The 8,973-nt window shown below is 41.0% G+C and overlaps 1 pseudogene; it reads right to left on the bottom strand.

The window, feature by feature from the left end:
* Positions 1 to 5,912: 5,912 nt before the first annotated feature.
* Positions 5,913 to 6,893, bottom strand: LOC142443719 (glyceraldehyde-3-phosphate dehydrogenase-like; annotated as a pseudogene).
* Positions 6,894 to 8,973: the final 2,080 nt, after the last annotated feature.

Raw genomic sequence — 8,973 nt, 5'->3', positions numbered from 1 at the left:
GTCATTGTGGGCTTTTTTTCTCTTGCTTTCTTTTAGTAACTGCTGATTTGGGGGGTGTTTGTTACATGTGATGCATGAAGCACAGTAGACACGGCTGTTTAGGTTTATGTGTGGCTCAAGTGCATTGTGGTGTGAGTTTAGGTGACAGGGAGCTCAAGTGGTAGGGTGGGCCACGGCCACGGCTCACTGGCTGCAGTAGCTGCATGGCCACCTCAGTTTGTGCTGGCTGGGTGTTTAAATCCACTGGCCTCAGAATGCAGTAGAGGTACTAATGGATGGGCAGGACTGGTGGTGTCTGTGAGTCCCAGGTGGGACCAGTGGCCTGGGCCATGTGGTTTGGGCTGGCCAGATCCCTATCCCACTTATGTTCATGGGCAATGCAGGAATTCAGTGATGGGGTGAGGCTGGGGGTAACTAAGTGTTCCACAGCCTTGGATCTCAGACAAATAGCTATAGGCTGCCTCAAGCTACAGGGCAGAGTTTGTGGATCACAGGCTGCAACAGGAGAGACCTGTGGGTCATGAATGGTTGCTAAGTTGGGCAGACAGCTGGCAGTGAGCCATGATAGACAGACTGCTGGCAGTGTTCATGGTGGGTGGTGCAGGCTGATCTGGCCTGGCTCTAGCAAGGCAGGATTTGAAAGACTAAAGTTTAGTGATGGAGGAAAGTGTTTGTCAGGTGAAAGGAGAGTATGAAAGCAAGAGAGACTGGGGAAGATTGAAGAGTGGTTCATGAGTCAGCTGCTATAAATTCCAATATGTACTGTAATAAAAACAATCCTCCCACTCCTTCTCCTGGGAATGCCTTCATTCTCATAAGCCAAAATATTAACACTTAGGTACTTGTCAGGATAATTAAAAATCAGAAAATAGATAAAATGATTCCAACCACATGCACTAACTTTCTATTCCTCCCATTTTCTTTTAAACTTTAAAAGAAAATTTTGAAGTCACCACAGCAACGTAGCCATGTTGAAGCATTTATTGCCAAAGTATGCTAGAAACTTCATCTTTATTCTTCATTGCTACTAGTTAACCTAAAATTTGTGAATTCATTTATTGAGTAAAATTACAGGTAAATGAAATTATTTGATATGGCTCTTCTATGCATAGTTCTTAACACTGAAGACTTGACAGGGTTGTAGCATGTGGTTGTACACTGGTGCATATAGGAGCTCTGGAGGCACAGGGAATCCTTCAGGACCAGGGGTGTGAGGGGCGATACTGGGAGAGTAGAGGGTGAGTGGGTTGGCAAGGGGGAACCGATTATAAGGATCTACATGTGACCTCCTCCCTGGGAGACGGACAGCAGAGAAGGGGGTGAAGGGAGACTCCGGATGGGGCAAGATATGACAAAATAACAATCTATAAATTATCAAGGGCTCACGAGGGAGGAGGAGTGGGGAGGGAGGGTAAAAAAAGAGGACCTGATGCAAAGGGCTTAAGTGGAGAGCAAATGCTTTGAAAATGATTAGGGCAAAGAATGTATGGATGTGCTTTATACAATTGATGTTTGTATATTTATGGATTGTGATAAGAGTTGTATGAGCCCCTAATAAAATGTTTTTTAAAAAAAGCTTGGAGGACTGTAAGAGAGTTTTGCCACTTTTCTGTGTATAAGCAAGCCATGTCAGAAACAGGAAGGCAGATTCTATGACCAGCGGAAAAAAGAAGCCCTGCGTATTGAAGCTTGTGCGTAGACACACGTGCATAGGAGAGAAGCAGCCGTGGTGGCAGCAATGCCACGAAGCAGCAACTGCTTTCTCAGCCTCTGAAATGAGCAAAGGTGCGCTCCCTCCAGCGCAGACTGACATGCAGAGTGGGCTGCCCTTAGAACCTCTGTCAGAGTTAAAGGAGCTTAGGGACAGTTCCTTTAGCAAGACAGAGATCATGGACCAGAAGCAACTGGGCTGGTTCTCACAGGTAAGAAGAGGAACTGCAGGCCAAAGGATTGGATCTTTAATGTTTTCTGATCCTCACTTTCGGCACTATGTTAATTTCTTTAATAAATTAACATACCCATGAGTAGAGCCTGTGAGTTCTGTGTGGTCACTGCAATGGACTATTGGGCCCGGTAGAGAAGAAGAATGCTGTGGGAGGAATCGCTGGTGTCGGGATAGGGAAAAGGAAGCTGGCGAGTTGTGCCCTATCTGATCCCTGCCTCAGAGGGATCTCTCAGGCGAATATTGAGTTGGATTCGCTTACCCCTTTGTGGAGTCAGTGGTAATAAGGCATGACTTCCTTGTAATTTCTTCAAACAGGACAAAAAAAGTAGTTAAAAGAAATAGCAGTCATTCTTTAGTGCAATGACAGTATGCATATGCTCTTATGCTATGGCGTTTTTATAGATATACTGTAGGTCTTGAAATTCTGAAAACCAAAAGTAAGAGACAGAGAGAATGAGTGAGGAGAAACAAAGAAAAAACAGTAGAAAGAGGATTATATATATCAGCAATTCCAGCAATTCAATAGAATGGGTTAAATTTATACTGTTATGTATGGCTATATGTTGTACATATATTTTTAATGCTTTGAAAATAGATATTTCTGACCTTCATTTTTAAAAACAGTCTTTTGGTGAAATTAATTTTAAAAACAAACACCAGTTTTTACAGGTTTGAAAGCCTTTGCAGAATATGGCCGTCCCAATATTTGAATGTAGACTAAAGTTTTTTTCTGACATGGGTCATGATAGAAATCATGTTATTTGATACCTAGTTTTAGTAGTTGAGTTATAGTCAATTCATGTGGCCTTTGTAGTCATAATGCCTCACATGACATATAATAATTCTGGACATTATATAGTAGTAGCTATTTTCCCAATTTGAGGCCATTTTCTACTAAAAAATAGGAATAGTGTGAGATTAACAGATATCCTTAGTAAACGCTGAGAATCAGTCCACATATTCTTTGTTTCCTTGATAAAATCTTTAGGATCCTCCTTTAGAAGCAGACATGAGTCCAGCTACTCTTTGTTTCCTTGATAACATATTGAAGATTCCACTGTAGAACCAGGTGTGAACAACAGCATGCTCCTTGTTTTCCTTGGATATAAAATGGTGCCGCCATACAATTCCACACATTTATCACTTCACCTGGAAAGCCAGACCTCCATTGCCTCACTGAGCTTTGGTAGAAAGAAGAAGACTGGTTGGTAGCTTTTGGACATTTTTTGGCTTCTGGTTCTGGACCCTGCATTTGTCCTGCTTCCCCATTACCCACAAAGTCTCCTGAGCTTCTGTGGGATGTTTCAGTGAATCACAAAAACTAGGGACTTAAAGGAATATACGCAGAGAAAAATAGAGCATAATAAGAAAGTAGTGTTTTCGAAGAGTTGGACATGTGGGTATCTTCAATATCCAACTCCTTGGATCCATCTTGGTATGAATTCTTACATAAGAAATTATTACCACAGTAATTTATATGTAATGGAAAATTGCATGTGTGTGATTTTCTGAATGTGTGTGTGTGAGAGAGAAAGTAGGTGGACTTGCTAATTATATAAAATCCTCAAACAGCTTTTAATATTGATCTATACAACATCTTCCTTCCTACATTTCTCTTTGGGTTATTTCCCTAAACACTTGCATCATTTGCATAGGACACTGAAAGACTGAGGACTAACAGAGATTAAAGAGAGTGCTGGGTTTCTATATCAGAATTTTCTCTCTGATGTCAAATATGCATACTCCTGGAGATAAGAAAATCATTTAATATGAGACCTCTATATCTTCAATCTTCAAAATTCCCAGATTTTATATATTCTAAAGATTAAAAACTGTACTTTCTGTGACTAAATTAGTTAACTTGATTGCTCTGATTTTAAAAATAGAGAATTGTCATAATGAGTCTGCAGTAGGGAGATTTTAAGGCCCTTCATTTCAGTTACTGGCTTGTGTGTACTTGCTGTTCGCAATGAAGAGTAGGGACACAATTTACACTTTTATATATTGAATTTGCTATACATTTCAGTAGTTTTTGGATTCTCTATAGTTTCTGAGCATAAAATTGATTTCTCATTGAAAATGTATTATCTCCTTCATTCTGTATACACCTGTGTTAGTCCAGGTTAACTACAGAAACAAATTCATAGGCAATTATATGTGGAAGAAAAAGCTTTATATAAAAGAGCAATTGAACACTGAGAAAACATCCCAGCCCAGTTCACATCAAGTCCATAAGTCTGATATTAGCCCATATGTCCAATGCCAATCTATAAAGTTCTCCTCAGACTCATGAAACACAAGGAAGGATGCCAAATGCAGGAAGATCACAGGCCAGTGGGTAGGAATTCTTGTGGATCCAGTGGCATTATAAGCATCTCAGTGCTGGCAGGGGTCTCCACGTGTTTCCCTCAGCTCCAGGGTTCTGACTACCATCAGCCTCTCTCCATGTGTCTTCTCTACAGGGATATCTCGCAGGGAGTGAGCCAAAGAGTGAGTGTCTCCAGCCTCCCAGGAGAACATAAGGGAGTTCCCATAATTCTCAGGAAAAGGCCATGTCCACACAGAGGCCTCATTGGCTAGATTCTGTTTGATAGGCTAGACTCCACCCCGCCACTCTTAATCCTCAAATTGACACCATATTATATAACTACAACATCTCTCCCTTAAAAAATTTCCCAGCTTCATCTGATTCTTTAAAGCAGCAGTTCTCAAGCTGTGGGTTGCAACTTGAATAACCCTTTCAGAGGGGTTTCCTGATTCATAACAGTAGCGCAATTACAGTTATGAAGTAACAATGAAAATCATTTTATGGTTAGGTGGTCACTAAAACGTGAGGAACTGTATTAAAGGGCCATGGCATTAAGAGAGTTGAGAACCACTGCTTTAAAGTAAAAATTAGAATTTTAATTTAAAGCAATATTTTTGTTTTGTCTACTGTTATACTGTCTATTGTGATGGCCTTACATACTTTGGAATGAACATCATGCTTGGTAAATTAGAATGACACTGAAAGAGAGGATGGAATTCAATGAGATGGGTTAACACAATGGCTGCAACAATGGTGTCAAGCATAAGAAAAATTGTGAGGGTGTAACAAGACCAGGCAATATTTCATTCTGTTGTACATAGGGTTGTTATGGGTTAAAACCAACTTGATTGGTACCTGAACAACATTGTGATGTTTAATATTATGTGTCAATTTTACTTAGCTATATATTATAGATGTTCTTTCATAATACATTCATCTTCCATGTTGCTATCTGATATGAGAATCCATTGATAAGGGAGTTTGGGGGGACTGTAGTACTTAAGTGGCTGTTCTTGAAAACCCCAATCTCTTGCTGAGTACTACAATCTTCTAATCCTCTTACTATCATTTCTTGGAATGTAAGAAGGTAGAAGTCTCCTGTCTACAGATCTTGCATTAGCTAGCCCTAAAACCCTGTGAGCCATCAAAGGTTATCAGCCTTCCTCCAGTCCCATGGATATGGCATTTGCCAACTCTCATGAGTGTGTGGGCCATTTCTTTGAATATATGTATACATTTCACAAGCTTCTCTAGTATACTCTAAGACCACTAGATATTTGTGAACACTGATGAATGTATTAAATAGAAAGAACATCCTACTAAGTTATATATCAATTATCGCATTAACATCACAGCAATGCTACAGGGTAGAGATTATTATCAATTCCATATTATATATAAGAAAAGTAAGAATCAGTGAGATTAAATATTTCTCTTTCTTTTTCTTTCTTTTAACTGTTTTGCTGTTTACAGTGTACTTTATTGATAGTGCATGACAAGGTAGGGCTCTCTAAGCCCCCCCCCCCTCACCTTCCTTCAGGGCGTCTGGATGGAATATTCTGTTTGTAGGGGGATTGAATGGGGGGAAAAGACTCCCCAGCAGCCGAGGGCCTCTCTTCCTCTAGTGTTGTTGCTAGGGCTGGTGGTCCAGGGGGGCTCTTATTCCTTGGAGCCCATGTGGACCATGAAGCCCACCACCCTGTTGATGTAGCCAAATTCATTGTCATACCAGGAAGTGAGCTTGACAAAATGGTCACTGAGGGCAATGCCAGCACCAGCATCAAAGGTGGACGAGTGGGCCTCACTGTGGAAGTCACAGGAGACAACCTGTTGCTCAGTGTAGCCAGGGTGTCATTTAGGGGACCATCCGACGCCTGCTTCACCACCTTCTTGTTGTCATCATACTTGGCAGCTTTCTCCGGATGGCAGATGAGATCCACGACAGACACATTGGGAGTGGGAACACAGAAGATCATGAAAGTGAGTTTCCTATTCATCTCCAGGATAACCTGGCCCACAGTCAGGCAGCTTCAGTAGATGTAGGGATGATGTTCTTGGCACCCCTATGGCCATCACACCAGTTCCCAGAAGGGCTATCCATGGTCTTCTGGGTGGCAGTGATGCATGCACTGTGGTCCTGAGTCCTTCTGTGATGCCATAGTTGTCATGCGTGACCTTTGCCAGGGGGGCTAAGCAGTTGGTGGTGCAGGAGGCACTGCTGACAATCTTGAGGGAATTGTCATACTTCTCATGGTCCATGCCCATCACAAACATGGGCCATCGGCAGAGGGGCAGAGCTGATCACCCTTCAGGTGAGCCCCAGCCTTCTCCATGGTGGTAAAGACACCAGTGGACTCCACGACATACTCGGCACTGGCCTCACCCCACTTGATGTTGGCGGGATCTCGCTCCTGGAAGATGGACATGACCTTCCCATCAACGATAAGCTTCTGGTTCTCAGCCTTGATGGTGCTATTGAACTTGCTGTGGATGGATTTCATACTGGAAGATACAGACCACGTAGTTCACATCAATGAAGGGGTCTTTGATAGCAACAATCTCCACTTTGCCAGAGAGGAAAGCAGCCCTGGTGACCAGGTGCCCAAAGCGGCCGAATCCATTCACTCTGACCTTCACCATCATGTCTCTGGGATGCGGCTGCGACTGCACGGTAATGGGAGAGAAGGCTGCCTGTCACACAAGGTAGAGCAGAGAGCCTAAACATTTCTGTCCAAAGACAAAAACAAAAACAGCCATTTGACAGTTTTGTCTAGTACCATAAATGCAGAGCCTAAACTTTTCATCACCAAAATATATCATTCAGTATTTATCCTTACTAATATGACTGCTAGACTATGATCTCAAAAAAGATAGGTATGTACTCCAATGTGTTAGTGAAACGATGTTTAATAAATATGTGGCTACATTGGTGTGATTTAGAACCCTACTGGATTATGAATTATTTACGTAGTATAGGTTTACCCTCTTTGGGTTCTTTAATATCAGTAATCTGTTAGATGAATCAAGTGCATAGTATGGCTTCAAAGAGACTTTTTAAAATATAATCTGAGATATGGTATGTGGAAGCACATTAAAGGTAATTATTATACATAAAATCCTAATAAAATTTTACTAAATACATTTGAGAGTTAACTGAATGACTCGCAGGTGCCATCAAGTCCAATCCACCATGTAGTGGTCCCAGGTGCAACCGATTAAGACAGGGACTGATCCTGTGCCATTCTCACTAATGTGCTCTCTCAGGTTTGAATCCATTGGTACAGCCACTGCATCAACCATCCATCTGAGGACCTTCCTGCTTCTCTTTTCCTCTCTACTTTACAAGACTGATGTCCCTCTCCAAGGTTAATCTCTCCTAACACTATACCCAAAATATGTGAGACGACTTCTTGTCAAATTGCTCTTAGGAACATTCTGACTGTACTTCTTCTGAACAGATTTGTTTGTTTGTTGTTGTTGACAGTTTGTGGCTCTTTCGATATTCTCCAGGACCATAATTCAAATACATTGATTTCCAACTGGTCCAATAGTAAATAAAGTAAATAAGTAGTCGAATTTCCAAGAATGGGTCAACGGCAGGCCATTTATTTGATGCTTATCTATTTCTACTAGACTATATATGTCCAATGGGCAGTGGATATGTGGAACTCCTTCAGTGTTTTACCACACTGCTGTATACCCAAGAGCTATTCATAAAGTACTTATATAAGGATATAGACCGCCTATAGAATTATCAGTAAGCTATTGGTGAAGCAGAAACAATCTAGTGTTTGAAGGCTGAGTAGAAAGTAAAATGAGGTGAAATGGGGAAGTTGAGTCATGGTACAGATGCAGAAACATACTTCTTTTAAAGATTGATTAGAACATAAATTATGCATGGTGCAAAAAGAATAAAGGTGACAGGGTACAAAGCATCTTGAATGGCAGTTTGAAGACTAAGGTTTCGATCCATAAGTTAGTAATATTTAATATAAAACATTACAGTGTATGAGATACTGCTGTGAGCATTGCCCATGTGCTAACTTCATTTAATGATTTAATGCTGGCAACTATTTTAAAACATATCTATGATTGAAATTTCCTTTTTGTTACAGAAAAGAAGTGAGATGTGTAAAATCTAAGTCATTTAATCAGGATACATTACCTAGTCAGTGATGAAACTGTTATTTCAAACCTGGAAATCCGTCTTGAGGTCTACGCTGCTTACAATTGCATTGCATTGCTTTGGAGAATACACATTTATTTTTCTATAAGTCTAGTCTACCATAAAGTACCATTCTATTTCAATTACAATTTGCTGCATAGCAAACCACCCCAAACATATAGCAAAAATGTCCCCTTATTTTACTTACAATTCTGTGGTTGACCAAACATTTCTATTTCCAGGGTTGCCTGAGGCACTGGAATTATTAGAAGATTCAAAATTGTCTACCTCAGAGTTGGTGCTGGCTACAGCCTGGGAGCTCTGCTGGGTCTGGTCATGTGGGGCCTCAGTCATTCACTGTGTGTGGTTGTTCATGTGGCTGCTGGAGTTTCCTCCAAGAATGACTACAAGAGGAAGCAGGATCAGAAAGAAAGAAAAAGAAGGGATAATATCAATTTTTTCAGGATATAGGTCCAGAAGCTCCGGAACCATAACAGTGGGAGGACAGAACAGATTAAAGGAAAAGAGTACAGAATTTTTAAAAAGCTTTGTCTC

Source organism: Tenrec ecaudatus, chromosome 3 (assembly GCF_050624435.1).
Source record: "Tenrec ecaudatus isolate mTenEca1 chromosome 3, mTenEca1.hap1, whole genome shotgun sequence".
Classification (NCBI taxonomy): Eukaryota; Metazoa; Chordata; class Mammalia; order Afrosoricida; family Tenrecidae; genus Tenrec; species Tenrec ecaudatus.
This window is presented reverse-complemented; position numbering and strand designations above follow the sequence as displayed.